The 25,177-nt window shown below is 41.1% G+C and overlaps 1 long non-coding RNA gene across 1 annotated transcript; it reads left to right on the forward strand.

Annotated features, from left to right (window-relative positions):
• The first annotated feature begins 540 nt into the window (after window positions 1-540).
• LOC137481566 (uncharacterized) lies at window positions 541-5,194 on the forward strand. Its single transcript, XR_011003546.1, has 3 exons — window positions 541-761; window positions 4,242-4,351; window positions 4,491-5,194. It is a non-coding gene; the product is annotated as an uncharacterized lncRNA (long non-coding RNA).
• The last annotated feature ends 19,983 nt before the right edge of the window (window positions 5,195-25,177 follow it).

Raw genomic sequence — 25,177 nt, forward strand, 5'->3', positions numbered from 1 at the left:
ATTTCACCAACTTTAACGAACACGGTCTGAGGACAGAGCCCAGGGGACCCTGATCAGTATCACTTTTCATTTTGACCCCTGATACATTATGTCTGCAATCCCCATGCTTCAGATATGCTTTTCTACATGGCCCTTTCATCCACTTGCCCCTCTTGGAGAGTAATTTTCCTGGAGGTTTGGGGTGTGGTGGAAAGGCACAGATTTCAAAGCCACATGTCACATTACCCCAGCAGAGGATCTGACTGTTTATTTCCCCTCTCCATTGAATTCCTTTGTGCTGGTGCCCTGTGTATAAAGGCAATATGAATAACCCTGAGCCATGTGGAGGGGGAGGTTTCTGTGACTCACACTACCATGCTTTTTTCTTCCCCCTTTGGTGCTGTATTTCCTAGTGCATGTCCTCACTCCTGGCTCTCACCACAAAAGGCAGCAACAATCAACCAAACCTCCGAGTGAGTAATCTGCTCACAAAGAGCCTTTTGAGCTCACAAAGTAGTTGCAGGAGGAAACGTCCCACTGGGGAACCAGGTGGACAGCAAACATTCGCTTTCCATTACAAATGAGTTCAAGGGAAATGGAGTCACCCCAGCATGGGATGCCAAATCCGTATCCAAAGCTACTTCCCACCATCCACGCTAAACGTGCTTCCCTTTCTCTCGCTCCCCATCTCTCCTCCTTGTTTACAAACACGTTTACAAGTACTTGATAGGTGACCTTATTTACTTAGTAACCTGTGGATTCATTTATCTTGAAATTAGCAGGTAATGAACTGGAAACCCTCAACAACCCTCCCACTAATTAACATGATAATAAGATTGTTTTGCTACAGAGGTACAATTAGCATGTATGAGCTAGAGGGGGAGAAAGATCAATAAAATGTCTGAAGGGTACTAGGAACCGGTCTCAAGAAGAGAACAAAAGAAAAGAGCTTTATGGGGTTACAACAGCAGCAATCACTTACAGACCTGGTGCTTTAAAGATATCCAGAGCAGTGGTCCTCTTGCCACTAGATTGCCTGCAAGTAGGCTGGGAGGAGCTACCTGTACCCCATCCTGCTCACCATTCAGAGTAGATTAGGGATGCATCAAGAGTATTCCAATCAAAAGGTTAAAACTTGTGGAGGGAAAAAAAAAGTTTGGGAAAAGTCCAAAACATATATATGGTATGTGTGCATAAAACAAGGCAGGTGTTTTGTGGAGAAAGGGAATGTTGTGGAGTCATTTAGTGCCCATAATCATGAAACAGGGCTCCAGGACGTTGTGTTGAGAAACCCCCTCTTTGCCATTCAATTGACTTTAAGGAGATTACTTGGGTAAATAATGCTTAAACATCAATCTTTGCAGGATCATGCCTTTACACAGGGAACTGAATTGGAAATGGTGAGAAAAAAAATTGCAAAACAGTTTTAGTGGGCTTTCTTGGCTAAGTCAGATCACTTTGAGTGAAGGGAGATAGGGATAACTCATGTGAGAGGGTGATGTGCAGTTAGCCAACTTTGTCAGCCAGGGATGTCTGCCTCCTAAAACCCATGGTTAGGGGAGAGAAAAGTGCACCAAATAGGGATGTTCCTTTCCAGAGCAAGGAATATGAAGGAAATGGCAGGATTTTTTCTTTCCTACAGTCATAGTTGCTTGTCTGCTAATATATTTCCATCTACATGGACTGGGTCCATGGCTGTGCTGAGGAGAGGGATGCACATCTGAGATGTAGGATAATGGACGGAGGCAAACATGGCATAGAATTTAATGGACTAATGGGGAAGAAAGAGTATGGGGCTACAGTCATGTCAGTCTTTCACAGGATCTATCCTGTGAGTAAATCTGTGTGTGAGAAAATCCTTACTTAAATACTGAAAATAAAGTATAAACTAAATATTGAAAATAAAGTACAAACCAGCCCTCCAGCACTTGGTGCACTGTCTGATGTCAAGCTGAAGAGCCAGAAACCTGTACTACTGCCCTTTTATTCAGATATTTCTGCATGAACAAAGAACTCTCTTTCCGCTTGAAGGAGCTTGGTTTAAAGCTCTTCAGGTCTTAGTTAAACTCATTTTTTTTTAATATAAGTTCCCATAGATATTGGCTCCTCTACACAAAGCCATATTTTGCCCCAGATGACTTGGGAAATGAGATCATTCACAGTTGCTTGACATAAATGGGAGGTGCTGAAGGCTCAAATCTGCCCCCAAGCTCTTTCCCTCACATCTGGCTTAACCCCACATCTGTCCTCCCCATCTGCACTGACGCCTTCTGTCCCCTCCCAAGCCTTACATTGCACAGCACAATTCAGCACAGAAACTGCAGAGGAATTTGGGATAGTCCTGTGTCTGGAATACAAGTCTTCAGGTACCACTGACAACTCCTGTGAATATTTTACCATGCGTGTGATTTTTGAGTGAATGTTATTCATCAGTCATTTGAGCTCGCAGAATATTGTCTCATGGCATTCTTTGGAGTGCGAAAGAGGAAGGAAAACTATTAATTACTTTTGATTGACATTTTCCATTTGTGTGTGTGTGTGTAGGGGGGGGTTGTTGTGCATTTTTTTCATAGAACCTCAGGTTTGAATTGGGTAAACTGACACCTTGCAATCTGATCTGACAGCCCTGCTTTGTGTGGGAGTTTGTACGACTCCAAAATTTCAGCTGTGAGACTTTCTGCGTGAGCAGTCATTTTATTAGAAGTTTTGACACCTCTCCTAGCAGGGATCAGTGCCCGCTGTGTGAATGGAAACACCAAAAAGAGCATTGTGTGATGCAGAGTGGGAAGGGAATAAAAGAACTTCTGTACCCAATAGCTGAAATTAGCTCAGATAAAGATCTTTGAGGACCTTCAAAGTAATAATAGTGAGACATTAGGGCCATCCCACTGTAATTATTGTCATGGACTTGTATTATAGTTTAAAAAGCACAGATGCCCGCACATTTTTGTTGGATTTTGTTTCTCTCTTTGAATCTGCCTGTTTTCTATTATTTTGTGTTTAACTGTTTATTTTTTTTCCTGCAAGAGGACAGCAACATCTTTGGTTTGTTCCAACTTTTGCGGATTGAAATTTGCAACTGATTTGTCAGTGCCTGGCTCTGAAACTCTTGTCTGTACCTGAATGGGGTACAGCAGCTGCCTCAAGTGGCCCAGAGCTCACTGGTTCTTTGGATTGTGTCCACTTCTGTTACAACTGATGGGGCAGATGAAAGAAGAACTGAAAAGACACTGTTGGCTACAGGATTTTGCATTTCTGAAATAAAGAAACGACTTCACAAGTGTCCTGCATCCATGTGGGGTGCAGCTGGGTAAAGGGAGTTGCTCAAGTGAAAAACACATCAAGCAGAGACTGATTGGAGTAAACAATGTGAAATGCAGGGATGTGGATCAGGAGAAGTGTAAAGGGGCTGCACCTCAAGAGACTGATGCAGCCCTGGGAGTAATGCACAGACAGCCCCTGCAAAGCCTCTCAACTGTTTTTACTTTGTCCTCCTTAGCTAAAAGTTGTTTTTGTGTTTGCCTGAACATGATCTTGTGTGGGAAAGTCATGAGAATTAGTTACATCTGAAATTTCCTGTCTATCGTGTCCCTGCCATACCCTTCACATTAACTGGGGGCTTTTTGGACAAATTTTGAACAGAGGAAATGCAAAACAAATCATGATTCATTGTGGAAACTACGCTGAGGGTTTTGTGGGGAGAAAGCAGGCTGATTTTTTTTCCTGCTCCCACTCACCTGCCCTCAGCTAGGTTGATAAATACCTGTGAAGCGTTTGCTAGAAAAGTTCCTAGGAGTTCATTGTAATGAGCAATCCTTCTGGCCTAGATTTGTATCTTCCTTGAGAATAGGTGTAATTTTAGATCTGCTTTGCAAGCTCTTTTTTTTCTTTTCCCCCTTTTCTTTCCAATACTCCTCAGTACAATAGGAATCTTGTCCCATGGTGTGAAGCCCCTGCAGAGTTATAAAATTGTGTCACCTTCCCTGCCTCCCTTATAAGTTACTCTAAGTGACACTATTAAAAAGAAAAACCACAGGATCTCCTGGGATCAAAACAATGTCCTGTTGTTATCTTAACACAACTCCGTTTGGCTTTTTTGGCTTTTACCTTTCATTTCCTACAGCTCTGTGCAAGCAGAGCTTGCCTTGCATTGTGCTCCATTCCATGCATGCATTTTCTCAGAGAAGATGCTTTTATTTCTGAAGGATATGCTGGGTGGCCAGAGGTTTCAGATTTCTTCAGCAGGGATTCATCTCTTCCAGGAAGGGGGAGGATGGAGTGAACAGGCCAGCAGAGAAACTTTCATCTCTGTGCAAGAAGGGAGGAGAGACTTAGATGCTCATCACTTCCTCAGACGAAGATTTAAGCTCAAGTATTAACTAATAAACTTCCTATCCCATAGGAGTTGAGACAGGGGGTGTTGGGGAGGGAATGGATTGAACATGTGTGAGTTTCCCACTTGGGGCAGGAGTTTTGGTGGCCTGGAAAATGTAATGTGTTTTCCCTTGCAGATGCTCTGGAGTGTGACTCACAAGCCTTTGCAGCTCGGACAGCTTTGCAGAATGAGCTACCAGCAACCTCTTTGTCCTTCAGGTTACATCACTGAATAAGCTGAAGGTAGCTCATTCCTCAGAGCAGCCAGACATTGTCAGTGAGTTGCTGCAATTGGTGTTTTCACACTTGCTTCCCATCTATTAACAACAACAGAAGTTACCTATGCACACTCAGGTGTAAAACTCCAGCTCCAGAAAACATCTACTTGTTACACACCCTGAAGTCTATTTGCATGTGTGATGTGTCAAGTCACATTTTCTATGTTACACATTCCTGTAATCTGATTTTATCTGTAACTCGAATATCCTGCTATTATATATTATTATAACTTGGGGATGAAACTCTTCCTAATACTACCTTGCACTTATTGTTTTTGACCCAAAAGCCCACAAAGTGCCTGAAAAATGCTAAATGGTTTTACCAGAGACCCTGGAGGTCATTAATTGTAGTTATATTCATTTTGCACACATGCTAAGTGAGGGTTTCAGTAGTTTCTACTAGAGCATGTGGTGACTTGCTGGAGTCAAGTGGAGTGAAGTAGAGATAAGCCTCAAAGTTTTCTGTTGATCTACAAAATTTCCCTATGAAGAGTCCAACGTGAGTCATTCAGCTCATGTACTTGGGGACTGGCCATGGAGCAAAGAGCTAATCTTCTTGGGAAAAGAAATTTTATTTTTTCCGAATTTTCTTATGAGAGACCTGCAATCTGTCAGCACCGTAGAGCTGTACTATCCTGTGGCACAAAGCTGCCCAGTATTCCCACCATGGCCCTTGATCCCACCCTTCAGTGCATGTCCAGCACTGCTCTTTTTGTGAGGAATGCACTGAGCTGGGAGCAGGAGCAGCTGCAAAACTTGGGTGCAGAAAGGTCTTTGAAATGAGAAGGAGGAAGCAGGCTCAGCACTATTTGTACTTTGGGTGTTGGGCTGTGGTTTTTAGTCCTGGAAGGAGGAGTAGAACCACAGCATCCCCAGTTTTCATGGAATCACAGAGTGAGCTTGGTTTGGAAGGGACTTGAAAGATCATCTAGGTCCAACCCATCTGCCCGCGATGGTGCGTCCACAGCTTCTCTGGGAAACCTGTTCCAGTGTCTCACCACTCTCTGTTAGGAGTAAAAAACTTCCTAACATCTAATCTGTCTTCTTTTAGCTTAAAACTATTCCCATTGTCCTATCCCAGTCTGTCTGTGTACAATGTCACTTTCCCTCTCTTTTTTTCATTTTAAGTACTGGAAGGCCACAGTAAATCTGCCCAGAGCCTCCTCATCTCCATGCTGAACAACTCCAGCTTTTTGTCTGACGTGTTGTCCAGATACTGGGGAAGACAACAACCTGGAGAAGCAGCTTGTTGCAGACAATCTCATCTCTTCTTGTTACAGACAGTTTTATCCTCTTAATTTTCAAAGCTCACTGGAAATTGTTACTGTCCTGTGCAGTTCCTGGCTCCTGGCTGGACATCACCACATCAGACCAGCCTTTGCAGCAGCCGAGGCAGAGAGGGGAGCACAGTCTGGCCCCTGGTTTGCACACAAAGACTTATCTTGCTGTCTGTCTCTATCCTTGTCCCTTTTACCTTTCTGTGACATTTCTGAATGTTTTGAGGTTGATTTTTTATTTTTTTATTGTTTATTTTAATTAAACATGACTAAACAATGATTCTCTGAGTGGGAATCATTCTTCCTAATAACCACAGTGTGCATGCTAACTATACTAAAAATAAATCTTGTCTCTGACTAGTTAAAAATTGCAGTGATTTGTTGATGCTTTTTACCTGTCACTAGTAAGATATAAATATAAATAAGTAGAATTACATTTAAAATATCCATCACTTCACATATGGAGAGTGGCAATGAGTGGGCTGTAATAATAAAATATACTTTATAAGTGTCATAATCATTCAGACACCAGGAACTCATAAGCCACAGATCTGACGTTCAGATGATGAATTGTGATTTTGTTTTAAAAGCCAGACATGTCAACTCCATGTGCATATTGGGAATTGTAGTTCAAGTGACCTCTGCTAAAACACTGACCTTAACCATGACTTTGTTTTACATTTCCCAGAAACTTTTTAAGTAGGTGTGATACTTTCCAAATGTGGTTGTTGCACTAATGCTTATATAAAGTAATTTAAAATATATTTGACACCTTTGTTGTGCTCATATATTATATGGCACAGAAAATGAGATTCAGTGAATGGCTTAAAATTAATTCTATTTTGGGGATTTGGTAACATCGTAAGCCCCTTGAGGTTCACCTGTGTGACATATGGTATCACTGATAAGATGATATTCTTCTAAAACTCTACAGCTCATCCATTCTTGCGTGCAATAAATAAATACATTAGATATACATACGGATGAGTGTTTGTATTGGTGCATATGAAAGTGGATTAGAAAACACTCCAGGGAGATTCCATGGACTGCAGGGATCTTGAAGCTGATGGAGGAAGGTTGATTCAGTGGACTTCAGAGACCTGGATTCTGCTCCCCTCTCTGCTGCAAGTTCCTCCTGTGTGACCTTGGACATGCTGTTTAAACCCAAATCCTAAAAGCATTTAGTCTCTTGATTCCTGACAAGATGCCTGATTCATGCTGATTTCAGCAGGAATTTAAGATCTGAAAAGGAACTGAGCACTAAAATCCCTTGAAAGATCAGGGTTAAGTTTCTCAGGGGCTTAACCAAGATGGAGATCCTGCTATTTCACAGGGACTTTGCTTGGGTGAGAGCATAAAGGATCATAAGGCAGCACGGTCCTGGTAGCTGTACAAATGTGTGAAGTGCTGTTTCTGATTCCCTGTGAATAGCTGCATGCACTATATAGATGTAATTATAGTCATATCAAATGAAAACACAATTAAGTTCCAGAATTGGAGCTGATTGGCATAACAAAGCTGAGATTTACTGCTTCCTTCACCAGACCAGCGCAGGTTCTAACACAAATCATGCCTCTTAGCCTTCAATTTGATAAACTTTCAGCTATTTTGACATGTAGAGCCAACTGCAGCCTACTCCATCCTGACAAAAAGAGCCTAACAAATGGATTTTCAGTCACCCACTGAACAGAGCTAGATGACAGATCTACATGAAATCCTTTTTGGAGAGAAGGCAGCCTTTTAACTTGATTGATGAAATTATATCTAAATCTAGTAGATTTGGGACTTCAAAGGCATTTTTGCCTACTTAGGGCATCCCAGATGAAGGGAGTATGCTATTTGTACCAAACTCCCATGCTCAAGTGGTTTGCAAATTGACCCCTTTGTAATAGGTTAAAGGTTCCGCGCAAGATAACGGTGGTTCATTTTGATTAATTATGTCAGGGAATTAATGTATGATTACTAACTTTTAGCAGACCCTGCTCTTTCTGACCTCGAGCTGCTTGTTTGTGTGGCTGGTTGTAATTTTCGACCAATGGGTTACGAGAGGTCACTGTGTGGTCAGCATATTTTAAACAAAGAAAAGGGAGGTGGGGAAGGGGGAGCAGGGAAACAGCAATCTCAGATCAGAGTGGGTGGACTACAGTTTACTGGCCTGACAGGGGAGATTTGTTGAGTGTTTTAACAGTAGATTTTTATACATTTACCCTTTCCAATAAAATATTCTTCTGAAGAACTAAGAGAGTGGCCTGGAAAGATGTTGGGAGGATAATTTAACAGTTGAATGTTAAGCCCATAATTGCACTTCATACTGGTTTCAATAGTAGAGAACCTTGTTAAAAAATAAATTGGTCAGTGTTGTGTTTAGCACTTGGACTGGCTGGGAGTGAGGCTGAAAGCTTCTGATTAAGCCAATGCCTGGGAAATTCTGCTTACAAATTTCTTAACCAATCACTGAGGAGACAGCAAAGGTTGATAAAAGAAGGGTTTGTGGGGATTTAGCCACATTTCATATTTTAAACCCTTAGCTGAATATGTGAGGCCATCTGAGAGCTTCTAAAGACTGGGAGGGAAATACGGGAGACCCAATCCTGTACAAATCTCAGGCTGCTGAATCAACTGTATTCACTGTGTTCGGTATGGTACTGAATGGAATTGCTCAGGCTGAAAGAGAAGACTGTGCCTTGGTCTTCACAGGACATTAGCTATACTGTGAAAATCATGGGTAGGTGAAGGGTGTAGGAGCCTTAAATTCCTCCAGTTCTTGCACAAATGTGTGGTCTGATTGTGGCAGAGATCTGCAGGATAGAAGCAGGTACTTTCAAAGCAACTAAAGCAGGACTTGAGTTTGAGAGCTGCTGCATGCTAAGAGCCATTGAAACCCGGGATGTTTATCACTTGTGAAAATCAAGTAATTCTGCAGGGCCTAAATATACATAGAATTAAGCAACCAACAGCAAATGTTAAAACAAAATTGCTATTATCTTACCTGGGCCTCACCCCTCTGTTAAAAATGGGTCCAAAATGCCTGTGTTGTTTATAGGAGCGAGAGGCTTTTCATTCATGTTGGCACTGTGCTTTATGGTCCTTAGATGAAAGGCACTACTGATGCTTAAAGAATGATTATTATTGTAATACTTATTCTAAGAACAATAGGCACATTTGTTTTATTTTCCACCAAGCCCCTTCAAACACCAGGGTGTCCAATTAAGAAGAAGGGCTGGGACTTTGATGAAACTTTTCCAGTTTGTTTTGGAAACTCCAGTTTTGCTGTACTTTTGGTTGTACCTCTTTGCCTACATGGGGTTTTGCATTTGGCTTTGGACCTCCTTAATTTTGTTATTCCTTGCAAAAATGTGCTCTTGCCAAACTAGCTTTTGAATTTTAAGTGAGAACACTATGAACAAGTTTTGTAAGAGGAGAAACAGATATTATCTGAATAAAAACGTGTGGTGTTAGTTGGGCCACGAAAGTACACTTTGAGCTAAAAAGATGTGAAATGTTCAGGGGGGAAGAATTTGAAGGAAAAAAAGATGTGGGGAAGGGAAGGACAGTGAATATGATGATAAGACTGTGTACAGACTTAGAGATAGGAGTGGTGTCAAAGGAAGAAAGAAGCTAAAGAAAAGAGAAAAATAAACATTTGAAGTTTATATATATTTACACATTAACCTGGGTGTCTGTTATGGTTTGCTAAAATTTCCTGGGTCTTCTGGAAATCACCCCATGCAAAAGGGAAGACAAGCAGTAGGACTCAAGATTTGTTTTACAGGCAGTGGGAAAACAAATCTCAGACAGGAGTTGAAGGCTGAGCTGTTATACCCAGCTGGCAGAGGACTGATCATTGCTGATTGCCCTGCAGCTTTTTCCAGCCAACCCAATCTAAGCATAATTCAAACTGGTGTCTTTTGCCACTTAGCAAAGAAAGGAAAGGCTTATGCCAGGCTGACAATTCCTTAATCCAATGTCCTGTTCACAGAGGGAGTAAGGAACTGATAGTTTAGGCATCCTGACCCTACTCCATGAGTGACAACCAGAAATTCAGTTTCCTGGTCCCTGCTTTGACTATTAGTTGCAATTGCCTCTTGAGCTCTTAATTTAATGCAAAATCTCACAGCTGCTGTCAGGGCATGGATGTCACTATTATTTACTTATTTAGTCATTTTACAGTAGTGTTGGGGATCTCAGGCAGGTCATTGTACGCACATTTAATAAATGACAATCCCGCCTGAAATTATTTACAATCAAAACTGTTGATTCAAGTACTTGTACATATGTGCTCTTCCAGGAATCACAAAAGCACATGTTAATTTGCTGTCATATATAGACGAAAACTTGTCCTCTGTGTCCAGAATTAGGTCCTGAGCTGAAAACATAACAAGCTGTGGGAAAATAAAGTAGCAGAAGTAAGGATTTTGGGATGTACTAGCAGTGTTGGAACACTTTCAGCCTGGTTTTATAAGAAAATGAGATTTATCCAATTGTGTTTTCTGTCAATCTACCAATAATAACACTTAAACTTGGAAAATGTTAACCACCCTTGGCAGAAGGGTGGGCAGCTCTGGATTAAACAGAGGTCTGTGGGCAGAAGCACAAAGCCTGCAGTTTATCCAGTTCCCAAAATGCCTCCGGTGCTGGGGCTTTCATGGTACCCAGCTGCTCACGGTGGAGCACTGGGGTAAAACAACACAGGCACAACCATGCTCTTAGCCACATGAGCACCTACCCTGCAGAAAGGTCAAATATCAGGTTTTAGAAATTCCACTTCCCAGGGAACCACTGGCATATTTGTTCCTGAGCATAAGGGAATGAGTTTCTCAGCCCTTTGAAAGTGAAGGGAATTTGGTGCTGCTTCCTATGGAGAAAGGATCATACCCTATAACGCAGCCTGTGGGGACAGAAAATATTTGTTTCCTTTGCTAATAGGGGAAAACAAAGCAAATTAGAAGCAATAATCTTTGGGTCTGGCAGAGAATATGCCAGGTATTAGTCGCTTTTTACATGTTTGTACATCAGAGACTTGCATTTTCCTGCTCCTGTGTGTGCCTGGGGTTTTTGTGCTTGTACATGCTCTGATTAAAGACCAATTCTGAACAATGCTCTTTAATTTAATGATCTTAATAAGCACATGGGGGGATTGTCTTTACTGTAAAGACACAAACAATGCTACATGCTTCAACATGAAACATAATTAGGGTGTGCAGTAAAATAACGGGGTGAGGGGGAAGGGGACATTTTTAAAAAAATGAGCACAGAGGTGACTTCCAACAAAACTTCAAAACCAGCTTGGCTAACAATGAACATAGCCCCATTCTTTTTAATCATCAACAAAATCTATCACACATGTTCTTTCAAGTAAAGTTTATTAGAAAGAAATTGCTACTAGAGAACCACATGTGAGCTCTGACTTGGCAAGGTCAGGCCAGGGCAATAAACCCTTGAACTTTACAAATATGCAAAGCTGACATAAATAACAAATTAAACCCAGCCAGGTGTAGAGCTGCAGTGAGCTGCTTGCCAGAAGGATTCAAACTCTGGCCAGCATGACCTCTGTTAGCTTGTGTGGAAAGCAGGGGCTTATCTCCTCGGCTTGCTGTCCATTAGGGTTCATACCTGTGGGCTCAGGTCACCTTCTTCTCATTAGCTTAGAAAAATTATATCACTTCATTAGAAGTGTTTGTTCAGCTTCTGAGTGTCCCCAGGTATTTGGATGTGTTGCTGGATGAGTGCTGATTTTGTCAGAGCTGCAGACTCTGGGTGTTTTGGGTCCTCTTTTAGGGTTAAGTCCAGGATCAGCTAGCAAGACGGAGTGTGGAGACTCCTCTGCTACAGGATTTGGTGAGGTAGCTCAGGGAGGAGGGGACTGGGGACTTTGTTCACTATATAGGGTGGAAAAATGCCTGGTTAGAAGAAGTCTGGCCAATAATAAACATAAATGAACCACAAGGTGGATGGCTGACCCTGTGAGCCCTCTGAGAGTGGCTGTTCACAGAATCACACATCACCCGAGAGCTATTTTGGACGGAGCTCTAAGTGGTGCTTCAGAAAAAGGAGCCGATCCTTGCACCAATTTTAGACATATTTGTTGTAAATTCTCTGTGTAATCAGGACTTCATTAGAGGTGTAATTGTCACTGCAATCAATCACTGCATCATTCTGAGCATCACTGACAGATTTCCAGAGGCATTCAGCTGCAGATGCAACATCTCAGTGGGATTTTCAAATGTCTCTTAAGCGCATTAAGCACCCAACTCCCACTGAATGCTCAAAGGGTTTTTAAAATCCCACTATGTGTCTCTCTATATCTTGCCCTTAAACAAGTGCTTAATTTTAAGTGCAGGTAGTTTCATTGATGTGTGTAGCACTACTCATGTGGTTAAACATGTGTTCAAATGTGTAGTTAAGCCATGGCCATAATGGGTGGGGAGGAATTTGGTGAAAACATACAGTGCTTTAAATATAAATGTTTCACTATCACACCTTAATTTTTGGATACTGGTTTCAGGCAGAAGCAATGAAAAAAAGTCTCTTTAGACTTGAAAATTGAGGAAATTTGTTCTGAGAATCACAAAAAGGGAATAATATGGCACACTGGGGCATGATGTTCTACAGAATCCCTTTACATGTGTAACCAGACTTTACAATCTTTACTGTGAGAATTGCTTTGATTTTTTTTTTTCAAATGCAAAGCCAGACCTCCTACAAAAACACTCACCCTGAGAGGCAATACTCTGTAGTGACTACTGAGCTGTCGTGTCCTCTTGAGCAACAGGTTTCACCTCTCTGTTCTTCTCTTTTCCCTCCCACTGCCTTTACTATTTATATTATAAGAACTCTGGGGCAAGGACAGTGTCTGTGTTTGCATAGCTCTCTCCATAATGGTATTGTCTGTCTGCTGGGATTGCCCAGCGCTGTCGTTAGTAAAATCTAGTGACTACCTTGCACAATAAAAAAACCCTGCAGGAATAGGAAATTGGAAAAAAAGCCCCGAGTCTTGCTCTTAGTTATTCAGGTTTTAGTTTTGTCTCTGAGTCACAGGTTATGGCTCTTCAACACGTGAGGTTTATACAGACTTGCTAAAGAGATCTGTCCTGATAAATGGGTTGGATGCTTTTTATAGAGTTCTCCACTGGGTCCACTCCATCATAATGAAGCTTCAACACAGGCCTCCACAGAGCTCCAGGAGAGAAATCTGGGAAGGAGAAAGTGAAGGGAGATTGGGTGAGTTTACACTATGTGTTAAGTGGAAGAGCTGCAAAGAGGTTGGGAGACTTGTCATGACATGCAATTAAAGGCTCCTCTGGGAGTGTCTGTATAAACTCTGCATGTAGCAGAAAGAAAACAGACAGCTGACAGTTGTACTGTGGAGTCTTAGAAGAATATACAGTGTTCACTGCTGACACTCAAAGGCAATTTTGCTGAGTTCTGTGAAGTCTAAACATTTTTACTTAGAGTTAGGGACAATTCCTGTCAAAGAGCTGGAATTTCTGCCCTAGCTGTTATAAGTTGGCTTCCAGGAACCTCTCTTGAACTGAACCTGACAACACTTTGTTTGTTTTAGTTATGTTTCCATTTGATGAAGGCTGTTGCTGGTGCTCTTTTGCCTTTGCTATTGATGGTGGCTGGAGCATGTGACACATATCCCAGTTGCCTGGGGTCCTGTTTGGAGCACATCCTGAGATCCTTGGGTCAGGCTTTTTGTTGTGTGTCTCCTGGATTTTCTAGCAGGGGTGTGTGTGTGCATGTGTGACACATCCAGAAGTGCAAATGGGGAGATACAGGGAAAGGACAAGTTCTGCAGGGCTTTGAGCACTGAGGAACAAATAAATCTGGGAAGGACCCTGTCTTTATGTGCCTTGAGACATGTGTTGATGGTTGAGGCTGCTGCTTGGGAGAGGAAGGATAAAAGGAAACCTCTGGTCTACCAAATCCTTTAACCCTCTTTCTCTTCATAGTGCTGAGAAGCCTGAGTGAGGCTCTGCATTGGTTTGAGGCTGTGACTACTTGATATATTGCATTAGAAGGAAATCTCTCCAGGTCTGCAGTGGAACTTGTGGTCAAAATGGAAACCAGCTTGGCACAGCCATGGAGGCAGAGGCCCAAACCTCCATCAGCCTCTCTCAAAGCAAGAGCTTTATGCTTCTCTTAGTGACCTGCCCGAGGTCCCCAAGTAGCAGGTTGTTGGCTGATTTGGTCAAACCCTACATTTCCCATAACACCTCACAGGGTCAGTGTTGTGATTTCTATTTACTCCATGAACATCCCCATTCTGTGTTGGGGAGGCTGCAGTTTTTCTTATTCCTGTTGTCACCACAACAAAAGGGAGGAGGAAGGGCCAAGAAGGGCCAAGAAGCAGAGGGAGACATCACCCTTACTCTATTTTCTTTTAGCATTCCATGTGCAGGTCCCTAATAAAAAAGCAGAAAGACGTAGAGAACATGAGCATCATTCAAATCATCAGAGACTATCATAAACTATTATGGCTATTTATTTTTGGGATGGGATGTCTTTACTTTAGAAAGAACTTAGAAGTCCTGTAGGAGGAACTCAAATAGGTTTTTATTTCTTTCTAGATGTAAGGGAATGGCAAATGAGAAGCAAACAACTTTAAATTCACCAGAGAATTTGGAGTGCAAATTTAATTTGTATGAGAAGATTGTGCTGATGGGAAATATAGAAAAATCTAAGTTTTGATGGTTGGACCAGGCTGAGAGCCTAAAGGCATGTATCACTGAAGGGTATTAAATATTTAAAAGAAGGTTTATTTAGAGTCCTCAAAACTGACAGGATCTTAAATACAAGATCATATGGCAAGAAAGCTCAACATCATTCTTGTCAGGGTGAATTAACTGTGGTGTATAGCCCTGTATAAATAAGCAGCTATGGAAACCCCCAGCTTAATTTAAAGTCCTGAAAAACCAAATTATGTCCATTCAGAAGAAAAAAATAAGACCAGGGTAGGAAGAAAGAGGATAAACCCAAACTTTCAGAGGAAATTTATCAGCATATATTTCTCAGGTACCTCCTCAATTATTTTAGAAGAATACAGAAAAAAAAAAGTGTTTCCAGGGTCCATTGGTTATTGCCCAGTACAACTAGCATTGGTTGGAATGAATTACACTTACAGTGCATTTCATGATACAATTTTTCAGTTAAATCTTTCCCTTCTTGGTGTTTCTTCAAACTTTTGGGGAAGTACTTCTCCTCAGGGGAGGAAGTTGCTATTATTATTGTAAAGAGATTCAGCTGGGCTGTACCTGAGAGACTCATTGAGAGTATTCATCTGTGTCTCTATTTAATCCTTCTCACTACCGCAGCCCCTCCTGCCTCAAAAAATAGATCCCCTTGCTTAGACTGCTGAAATTTGTGACCTAACAAAAAAAATTAGTTTGGCCCAGTAAATGATAATGAATTCCAGTGTATTGGTCATGCTGATGGAAAGGATGTGGGACTCCCCCACAAAAATGGAAAGGAGCCTTGGCCAAGAGCTGCGGTGGTGTACATACTGTCTTACAGCAATGTGCACCTCCTTCTACCTTATTTGTGCACCAAAACTTGCCTTGGGAACATTTTAAGTATCTCCACCATGCCAGAATTTCTCCTTCCTAAGCTCTAGCAGAGAGCTGCCAATGTGGTATTTGTACTGCTGTGGGAGCCTTTCTGCAGAAGGTCAGTGGCGGGGTGTAATCAGTTTAGAACTGGATGTTGTAACTTACTTGAATGAAAGATTTTTTTCTAAAGGTGACATTAAGATGAAATATTTAAGATAAACCAGAAGATTTGAGTGGAAATTCACAATGTCCCTCTGAAACAGTCCATGCTGATTTACTGATCTTCCACTTTCAATTTATGAGCTGAGACCAGAGTATACCACTGGAGGATGAGAATAGAGTAGTCATATTAGAGCCAGCTCATATATCCTACGGACAGACTTTGGAAGAATTAGAAAGTATAATAAAGTGCTTGTCCCTTTAAGACACTGCTTGGATCCTTGCCAATTTAGATCCCAGAGCATTAGATATTTTAAAAGCCCTTAAAACTGTCTCTTTTCTTTTTCCTTGGTTTTTTTTTTTTTTTTCCTTTTCCTTGTTGTCTGAGGTTTTCACCTTTTAACAATGCACAAACAATGGCAGGAGCATCCTTTGCTTTACAGCTTTCTCCCCCCTCAGCTTATTGAGAGTGAAATTCTGTTCCCCATCACATTATTTTAAACACAAAATAGCTCTTTAGGAGGCAGAGCATGTATGTGACATGTACAAGAGAGAGAAAACATACCTTGTTTTAAACAGGCAAATCCTTGGTTTTACATAGGAGCAGTAACACTGGGATACACAAGGACATCCAGGTACTTTCAATCATATAAATACTGCCAGGGCACTGCAGTGACCTTTGGTCTCTGACATTTTCAGCTAATGGTCACCGTATGTGGCAAGAAGAGCTGACCCTGGGATTGCTGGGGGACCTGCCTGGAGGTTTGGATGTCTCCTTGGAGAGCAGCCACTTTATCAGTGAGCTCAGCAGCCCATGGGTCAAACAAAACTCCCAGTCTGGGCTCTGCTGCAGCGCCCAGTGTCACACACCCAATGCAGCCACTCCACCCAAGGGGGCTTCAAAGGGGTCACAGTCATTCTGCAAGTATTCCTGAAGTGAATTTTGTTCAAAAATAACCACTCTGCTAATGGTTAGAGTGACTAAATAAGGATTTTGTTTGAAGATACTGTCTCAAGAAGGTTTTTGGAGAGCCCTCCTTGGGCTCTGAAATATAGTTTGATGCAAGACAAAAGGAATTTAGGTAAAGAGGAAAGGTGGTCTGGGATGAGAATAAACAAAAAGTGAAATAATAGGCCATCCATCTGGGTCCATTTTCTGAACAATACAGAGTAGAAGAAAGACACAGGGATCTTTGTGCCATAGCACAGGAATGGAAAATTGTGATTTATTCCCCTTTTTGCTATTCCTTCAGATCTGATTTTTCTTCTGTTAGAGACCCAGGCAAAGATCCCCTCCAGTTTTAGGCAGCAATTTCATCCCATGCAATGGTGAGATTAAGCCTGCTGAAAGACATCTTTAAAGGAGGATTCAATATTCCCTTCTCTCTTCATGGAGATTATAAGATAATGCATCTGGAACAACATTAGCTCATCCAGGTCTGTGGTTTTATTTTTGATAATCAAATCCCAGAAATCTCATTCTCCATCTGCCTGAACATATTTTTGGGTAAGGGGTAGGCTTCAGCTACCAGACATGGCTGTGGTCAGATATTGTGAGATCTCCTAAACATGAACAGAAAATTTCCGTCCTCTAAGTCATATCTAAACATTCCTCTTTCTCTTGTGCTGTATTTTCTTTCTGCAGCTGAGAGAGTTATGGTAGTTCAGGCCAAGAGAACATGTTTATTTCTCCTTTGGTAGTGTTTACTCAGCAGACTCCCAAACTTGGGTTCAGGCTGCATTTGCTTTCAAATGGGAATTATCTTTATGGCCTTATTCTATATAGTGCAGTTGTGTCAAGAGCTAGATTTAAGTCACTGTCTGACTGGATTAAGTTTTAAGGGTACAATGAAGAGTCTGTGGATGTCTCGTTAGGAGACAGCTGGCCAAAGGGACATAGACTTCCTTCTGAGTCTCAGCAACATCTGCATTCTTAAACAACAAGAGTATTTCTTACAAAACAAAGTGGGTTTCCTGTTAAGTTTAGCCTAGAAGTGAGATAATTATAGGGGAAAACAAAGCTGAAACACATCTTAGGATGACACTTTGTTTGGCCTTTTGAGACAGCTATTAGTCATTTATCCCCTTTGAACTGCAGAGCACTGGAGTGCAACATCTGTGCTCTGCTTCACCTTCCTCAGGACCATTCAGCAGAGATGGAGCAGATCTTCCCACCAGCATCCATCTCCTGTCTCAGGCATCTGACTCTCTGTGTCTCACAAAGTTTTGAAGTTTATCAGTGAGAACATTACTTTTTTAGTGACTTATGCAAAAACAATTTTCTTATAACGTTAATTGTAACATTATAAAAACATGCATTATACATTAATTCTAGTCTCACAACTACTCTAATTATTAATCATACATCTAATAAACAAATCCATAAAGGGCACTAGTTTCAATTACACTGATATAAATTATGAAGAGACATAAGATTTGTACTGTGTTGTGGATCAGTGATGATGCTTTGATTTCTAGCTTTATCTGAAACTCTGTCAATAGCATTTTTATAAAGCAGGTGATGTTAACCTAAGAACCTTTCAAGATCAGTCAGTCCTGTAGAAGACATTCTCAATGTAGCTTTCATGTTGTCCAAACAGCCACAACCAAATTTATTCTTGAAAGAATTCTAAGGGAGAAAAAAAAGTTTGGGTTTTTTTTCTCTTTTTTAAAAAGATGGAATTTTATTCATATTTGAGAATTATAATGTAAAAGAATAGTGTTTTTCTCAGTAAATCAGCAAAATTTTAAAGTTTTATTTTTAGCTTTATGAAACTTTTATTTTCCCTTTCCATATTTTGCTCAAAATGATTATTTAACAAATCCATCTCCAGAAGTTGCCTGGATTCACTCTGGTGTTAGGAAAATTTCGGCTTCTTTTGTCCAACTTTTTTTCCATGAAATTTGCACATATCCATGAGATGATGATAAGCAGACTGGAAAAGGATCTGAAGAAATTGCCCTGCATTTTAGCCCTCAATTATACAAGGTGATCTTAAGAAAACAAGAAGTCAAGTCCTGAAAGGTCTCTGAATGCAATGGAAAATAATTCATACCAGATTGCTCCTTGTTAGTTGTAAATAGAGACTGTTGGATATTCTACATGCCTAAAGAGTAGTTTCTTTTGTTTTACAAACTGATAAAACAGGTGAGTTAGAAGCCTAAATTACAGTGAAAGTCAATGAAGAATTAAATACATGGGTCAGGAAGCATTTGAAAATGCCCTGGTGGAGCAGTGAATCCTGACTTTGTAGCATCAACCAAGCAAATAAAAGGTCTTCAAAGTTATGAAGTCTGTTATCTTTCAAAGGGTGAGATGAGAGAAATCAAAATGGCTCAATGGCAATTCATCTGATAGTCTGATGGTCTAAATTACTGCTTTATAAACTGCAGCAAGATGTGTGTCAGGGCCTTTGCCACCTCAGAGCTACAGAGCATGGAAAGATACCATAGTAAGTCATCATAATAATATTTTTCATTCATAAGGATTTCCAGCAAGTCTACAGATGTTAGAAAGTGAAAAAATGGAAGGTGTCTGGTCAGATCTATCTACATTTGCAAATAAAGTCTAGCCCTGAAATGACTTCATTTAAAAGCAACTACCAGTTTAGGTTAGATTTCTATCAGAAAGTGAAGAAGTTACTTCTGCCCTTAGTGAAAGCACATGGTTGGTGTTTGGGAGGCTGTACCAGTTCAGGCACCTGCACAACTTAGTCATTTTGCAAACTGGTGCATATTCATAGCAACACAAATATTTTAAAATGGAATCTGAGAAGGAAACGCTTTTTTCTTCATCATTTACTTCTTGCCACAAGTCATCATACAGTCTATAAGGCTTCAGTCAGTCCTGGATTAACATCATCACCCTACAGTTGAGGTGGTGACCAGAATAGTGATCCACAAATATTCCTTGAGAGAAGCATTTGCAAACAGCTGTAGGCTGCCAGTTGATCATATAGGCTGTTGGCAAATATTTATGGTTAAGAAAAGCTTGGACAGGATGTGGATTGATTCATAAATGCTTTTTGGCACAGAAAAAACTTACCCAAATACTCAGTGAGTCATATTTGAAGGGAATAATTAGAACAGTTCTTAGGCAGTCTGAAAACCACATCTTCTCAATCAAAGTGTCTTTGGAAGGGAGATAAGGTGTTCAGTTTTAGCTACACCAACATAAGCCTTATGTAATTGAAAAAAACCCATAAGGTGAAAAACCTCTGAAGAACAATTTCATAGAGTCATAAATGTTTTGGATTTGAAGGGACCTTAAAGCTCATCTAGGCATAACTCCCCTGCCTTGGGCAGAAACACTTTCCACCGGACCAGGGTATTCCAAGCCCCATCCAACCTGGCCTTGGCACTTCCAGGGATGGAACTTAAATGATTCAAGCAGGCCAGGTGAATTTGAATTTGGTCAAAATAAGGCCTGCAAAGTATTACTCTAGAGTTTCTCAAGTAGGACACAAGATCCTGAAGAAGGAATTAATGCAAGGGGACTTGCTCTTTTCCTCTCTCGTGTGTGAGGTTACTCCTCATCACCACCGTTCCTGTTCTGCCAGCTCATTCCTGCCTCAGGGGAAGGAAATTATTTAATAAATCTGTTTTGGGTTTTAAATAGGAGGTTTTGCATTGAAATAGATATCTGAGCCAACTCAGAAGAATTTGTGAGTTGTGACAGGAGCAGAGTGGCAGTGGTAGACCAGAATGGCTGCCCTCAAAAAACGGGAGATAAATATTACAACTGAAAGGAAACCTCATTCCCTGCATTTGTGTGTTTTAATATGTAACATTCATGTATTATAACTACTTGGTGATGGACTCTAAACTCCTGCCAACTTTGGGATTCTGTTCACTATTTTAATCATAATTTAGGTGTGAGGGTTAGGATTAACAGCAGGCAAACATCAACCACGGCTGCTGGATCTCAGCAAGCCGATCAAAAGTGGGGAGTGGGTTAGCTAAGAGAGTAGTCACTGGGGAAAAATGAAACTCAGATGTGTTGAAAATGTAAAAGAAAAATGCAAGCAGCACTGGGAAGGAAGCTGATTGGGCAAAATAGGGAACCTTTGCAGCTCTTGAAAGAAAAGGTGAAATTCAGTGAAAAAGCAATAGAGAGAAGGAATAGGAGACAACTAGAAAATAATGGTATGTCAAAAGGATGCTTACGCCCTACACAGAGAGTTCTGAACCCATAAAACAGGGAAAGAATTCATAGCACCCTCTTTTGGCTTTGGTGACTTGCACTGTGGCAGTGAAATAAAACTCGGGGATACAGGGGAAGGTTATAATGTTGTGTGGATTTGTCCAGAAGATGGCTAAGCAGGGTAACAGGAGGAATGTAAGGGGGGCTGTGTGTTATTTGTTAGAGAAAAGGAGTTATTGCTGCTTTGCCAGGTGGGTTGAGGCAGAAATCTCATACCTCTGAAAGTAATACCAGATCCCAAGGGCTGGCTACATGGAAATCTCCTCTATCCACAGTGTTCATTAGGCCATTTGCCTCTATAAAGATCAGACAAATTTATGTTGAGCTAGGTCACATGAGGCCAAAACCTCACCTGCTTCAGGCTTTCAGGACTGTACTTTAATGACAATTTAGGATCTAATGGAAGGCCAGGAAAAGGGTCATTTTATATCTGGAATATACTGGTATCTAACGCCAAAATGATGTAATATATCTGATTGCACATTATGTATAAATCAGGACAGGTCTTTAGTAGAAGGACCATATGTTTTCCACGCCAGTGGAGATTTACACAGATTCCTGGGACTACCTGCCCGGGTTAAGTCACTGTGCCTCTCTTTCTCCCTTACCAAAAAGCTTGGCCACAGCACTACAGCCAAGCTGGTCTTTAAAACAACAAGACACAATAGCAAGAAGGACAAAAACAAGCCCCAAAGCCAGCAAGTGTGTAGTCAGGTTTGCTGCCATAAAGCTCAGTGCTGGCATTCTTTGGGAGCATGGGGAGGGGGGAGTTGCTGCATTCCCCTGGAATGCGTTGAATGGCTTGTAAATTAGAGTCCCTAATGAAACCGCGCTGGTGTCCAACTGCAGCAATCATCTGGTTAAAATCAGGCAGTAATTCCACTAATTTTACTGCCCTTCTCCCAGCCCTCAACGCCTCATTTAGGAAAAAAATGTTTATGTTCCCCTCAAAACACCTGCATTTTAACTTGGGTCCCCAAAGCAATTATTTTTATTTTATTTTATTTTTAAGACTTTCTGTTGTGAAATGCAGCATCCCTCCCTTTTCTGAGCCGAAGCACATGACCGCCCTGGGATTCCCAATCTTCAGGCATGTTTAACTAGCACTATTTTTCTTGCACACTTCACAAGCTTTGCCATCCTATATATTTTCCACCCACAGCTGCTGTCCAGAAGTGTTTAGGATATATTTTTTTCCCCCCGTCTCAGTAAATGATGAAATAAAACTACGTAGAGCTGTTTGCATTGTGACTAAGGAAGTTAAGGTTGATGGAGGTGATAGTGACTGACACTTATCCAATTTCAGGCTTTCCAAAACGTCTGTGGTTCTTATCATGATTTAGTCTCTACTAGACCTTGTAGACATTAAACAACAAGAATGAGCACTATTCTCACTCAGGAAGAGAAACATTATATAGTGGATGCTGGAGCACTACCACGATGTGCTGTGAGATCTTACCATCTGCTATTCCATTAGGGTGAGTTATTCATTTTGTCTCCTTGGTTTCATGTTCATTTAAAGCTTTGATAGATTATGACTAAAGATCTCCTTCAAAAGTTGTAAGCAGATATCCCCAGCCCGTGATGATACCATTTCTTGAAGCACAGACATCCCAGACAGGGGAAATAGGCTTCCCATAAACAGTCAAATGTTTCTTCCCTTCTCTCCAGTCCACACAATCCTGAAATACTTAGCCTGTCAGCAAATTCTTTGAGAAAACAGATAATTTTCCCATTCCCCACTCACCTGCAAATATCTCCATCCAGTTTGCTGAATTTTTACATTCTTTTCCATCAGGGCAAAGCCTCAGCCAGGCCAAGGTGTGCCCATGCTGGGGTACAGATCCTGGTAGACCAGGTAGGCAAAACTAGGTGCAGGATCAAACTCCCTCCCTATTTCACCTCAGAAAACAAAGAACCAGGGCTATGTAAAATATTGTAGCTATCCATATGACTGTTACTTCTGCAGTTATAATTGGGTGGAATGGGAATTTTCCATGCTAAGCCAATTCCATGGGGAACACTAATTTGTTGAAGCTGAGAATTAAGCTTTCTCTAGCTAGCAAGGAAAATTCTGGCCATGGTATCTGAAGAAGCAGATCCGAGAAAGCTGTGGCTTGAAGCATGCAGCTCAGGAGTGAGGAAGCATCTCTGAATCCCTAGTTTCTTTCCCTCACACCAGTGTAGGATTCTCACTGTTACTAAACCTGGAGTCGAGCACACCTAAAGAAGGAAAGAGTTGTCTGTTTTGGTTTCTGCATCACTTGGAAAATGGCAGAATCTTGATGCTCTCACAGTAGAGAAAACAGATAGAAAATCTTTGTCCCTACAATACCAGAAAGCAGTTTTCTTCCTTTTGCTGCTGCTGGTTTGATAAAAAAGTTATACTGGACACATGGCAAAATATTTAAGTGGGAAGACAGTGTGCAGATTAAGGGCTGATGGACATCCAGCATCCTACAGGCAGAGAGGCTCTGCCACCTCTTGGGATTTCTCTCGGAGCTCAAGGATAAGAACAGGGGCTGGTTATGTCCACCAAGGGCTGAAACCCACAATGAGACGAGGGAAAAGGAGCAAACTCAACTTCTGGACACACCTAGTGACAAGAGGAGATTAAGGAAAAAGAAAGACCTGTGGACAGCACCCAGAAACACTCTGGGGGGAGGCAGTAGTTCAGGCAGAGCAGCAAAACCAGGCCTATGCTTAATCTCAAACTTCAAAGAAGAAAATTCCTCAGAGCTAATAGGTCCCAAACCAAAATATGGTCAGGTATAGAACATGTGGTCACCACAGCATGCTGGAGGCTGTGAGAGGTGCTTACAAAAGCAACTGAGAATCTCCCTCTTTTTTTTGGTTTTTTTTTTCTTTCTTTTTATTTCCCTTTCCCCCAATATTTTCTGCTTGCCTGCCTCCTTTAAGCCTTTGTTTTGGCCTAACTGTGTCTGGACTCCCTTGGACTTGATTGTGAAGGCCTACAATGGAGCAGAATACACAGATGCAATCCCAATAATGAATGGGAATGAAGGAAATATCATATAGAGCACTGCATCACATCCAGTTTTAATTAAAAGTATCACAAGCAGATTTATGTCCAACATAACTTCTTCTGCTGTTTCCAGGTCGTATTTATCTTCTAATTGAATTGTTTCTTGGTGCTGTTTATGAAAGCTGCCTCCCAGCCAGGGATAACACTGCATTTTAACACTTCATCTGAGTTTACTTTCAAGGAGCTTTCTGCTTTTTGAATTTTTACTCGATTTGACATCTTTCTGAGAGCTGGCAGAAGCAATGTGTAGCTTGATGCTTTAAAATGTGCAATTTTGGAAGGTAGGGAAAGAGCCTTTCTTCAGCTGACTCTTATTATGAACTCACTGCTGGGACTGAGACTCCAAATCAGCAAATAGCATCCCATGAAGGTCAAAGAGCCTGTTGAAGAGTGTGAGGCTGTATGAGAAAGAGAGAAAGTAGGGGACTTTCCCTCTAAAGTGTTGCAGAAAAGCTATTTGAAACTCTAATATTTGAATTTGTTTGGGAATACAGTTCTTTTTTTAATTTGGACGAACTTAAAACTTCAGACTTCCAGCATTTCTTGCAACGTTTAGCCAAAATATACCAGAAGTGATAATGGTTCCCTTTTACCACTGAGAGATTAGTAATCTCCTAATTTCTGTGTTTTCCTTTCTTTCTGTCTTCAGGGATCTCTGGAAACTAAATAAGAAAAAAGGTGTTTTACTGTGAGCTTTTCTGCAGTTTGACAGGTGGGAAGTAGGGAAACTGCTTTTCATAAGAAAACAGCAGAGCTAAAATTAAAAGTAGGACTTGGTTCTTAACAACTCTAAATTACTAGACAATTTGAAACCCACATTTCACTGCTTGACTTTTCACTTGGAGAAGTCAAACCAGAACTCCAAACACATCCATTCTCGAGCCTTGGGAGATTTCACATCCTGATCTGAGCTTTCCAACATGCTCCCATTTCTGATTAATGCATACCAAACCTACTCTGTTATAAAGTCAAATCAATGCCAAATGTGGTGGTGATTTTTTGATAGGGAATAAGCGGCATCCACCAATATATTTAACTCAGGTCAGTAGACAGCCTACAGTCATGACAGTCTTGAACTAGTGACCTAGAAATGAAAGACTCCTTAATCCCTTTACCAAATCCTAAACCACTCAATTCCTGCCCCACCTCAGCAGCGAAGGTCTTTTATAGATGTGCTGGAGGGTAATATGTAAGCCAGCAGAGTGTAAATTAAAGAGGGAAAAAATGCTCTACTTGCAATAACATCGTAATTGTGGAATTTGAGAAAATAAGGGACTCAGGAGAGGTCTTCAGTCAGCTTGTCTCATATT

This window comes from Anomalospiza imberbis, chromosome 13 (assembly GCF_031753505.1).
Source record: "Anomalospiza imberbis isolate Cuckoo-Finch-1a 21T00152 chromosome 13, ASM3175350v1, whole genome shotgun sequence".
Taxonomy (NCBI): domain Eukaryota; kingdom Metazoa; phylum Chordata; class Aves; order Passeriformes; family Viduidae; genus Anomalospiza; species Anomalospiza imberbis.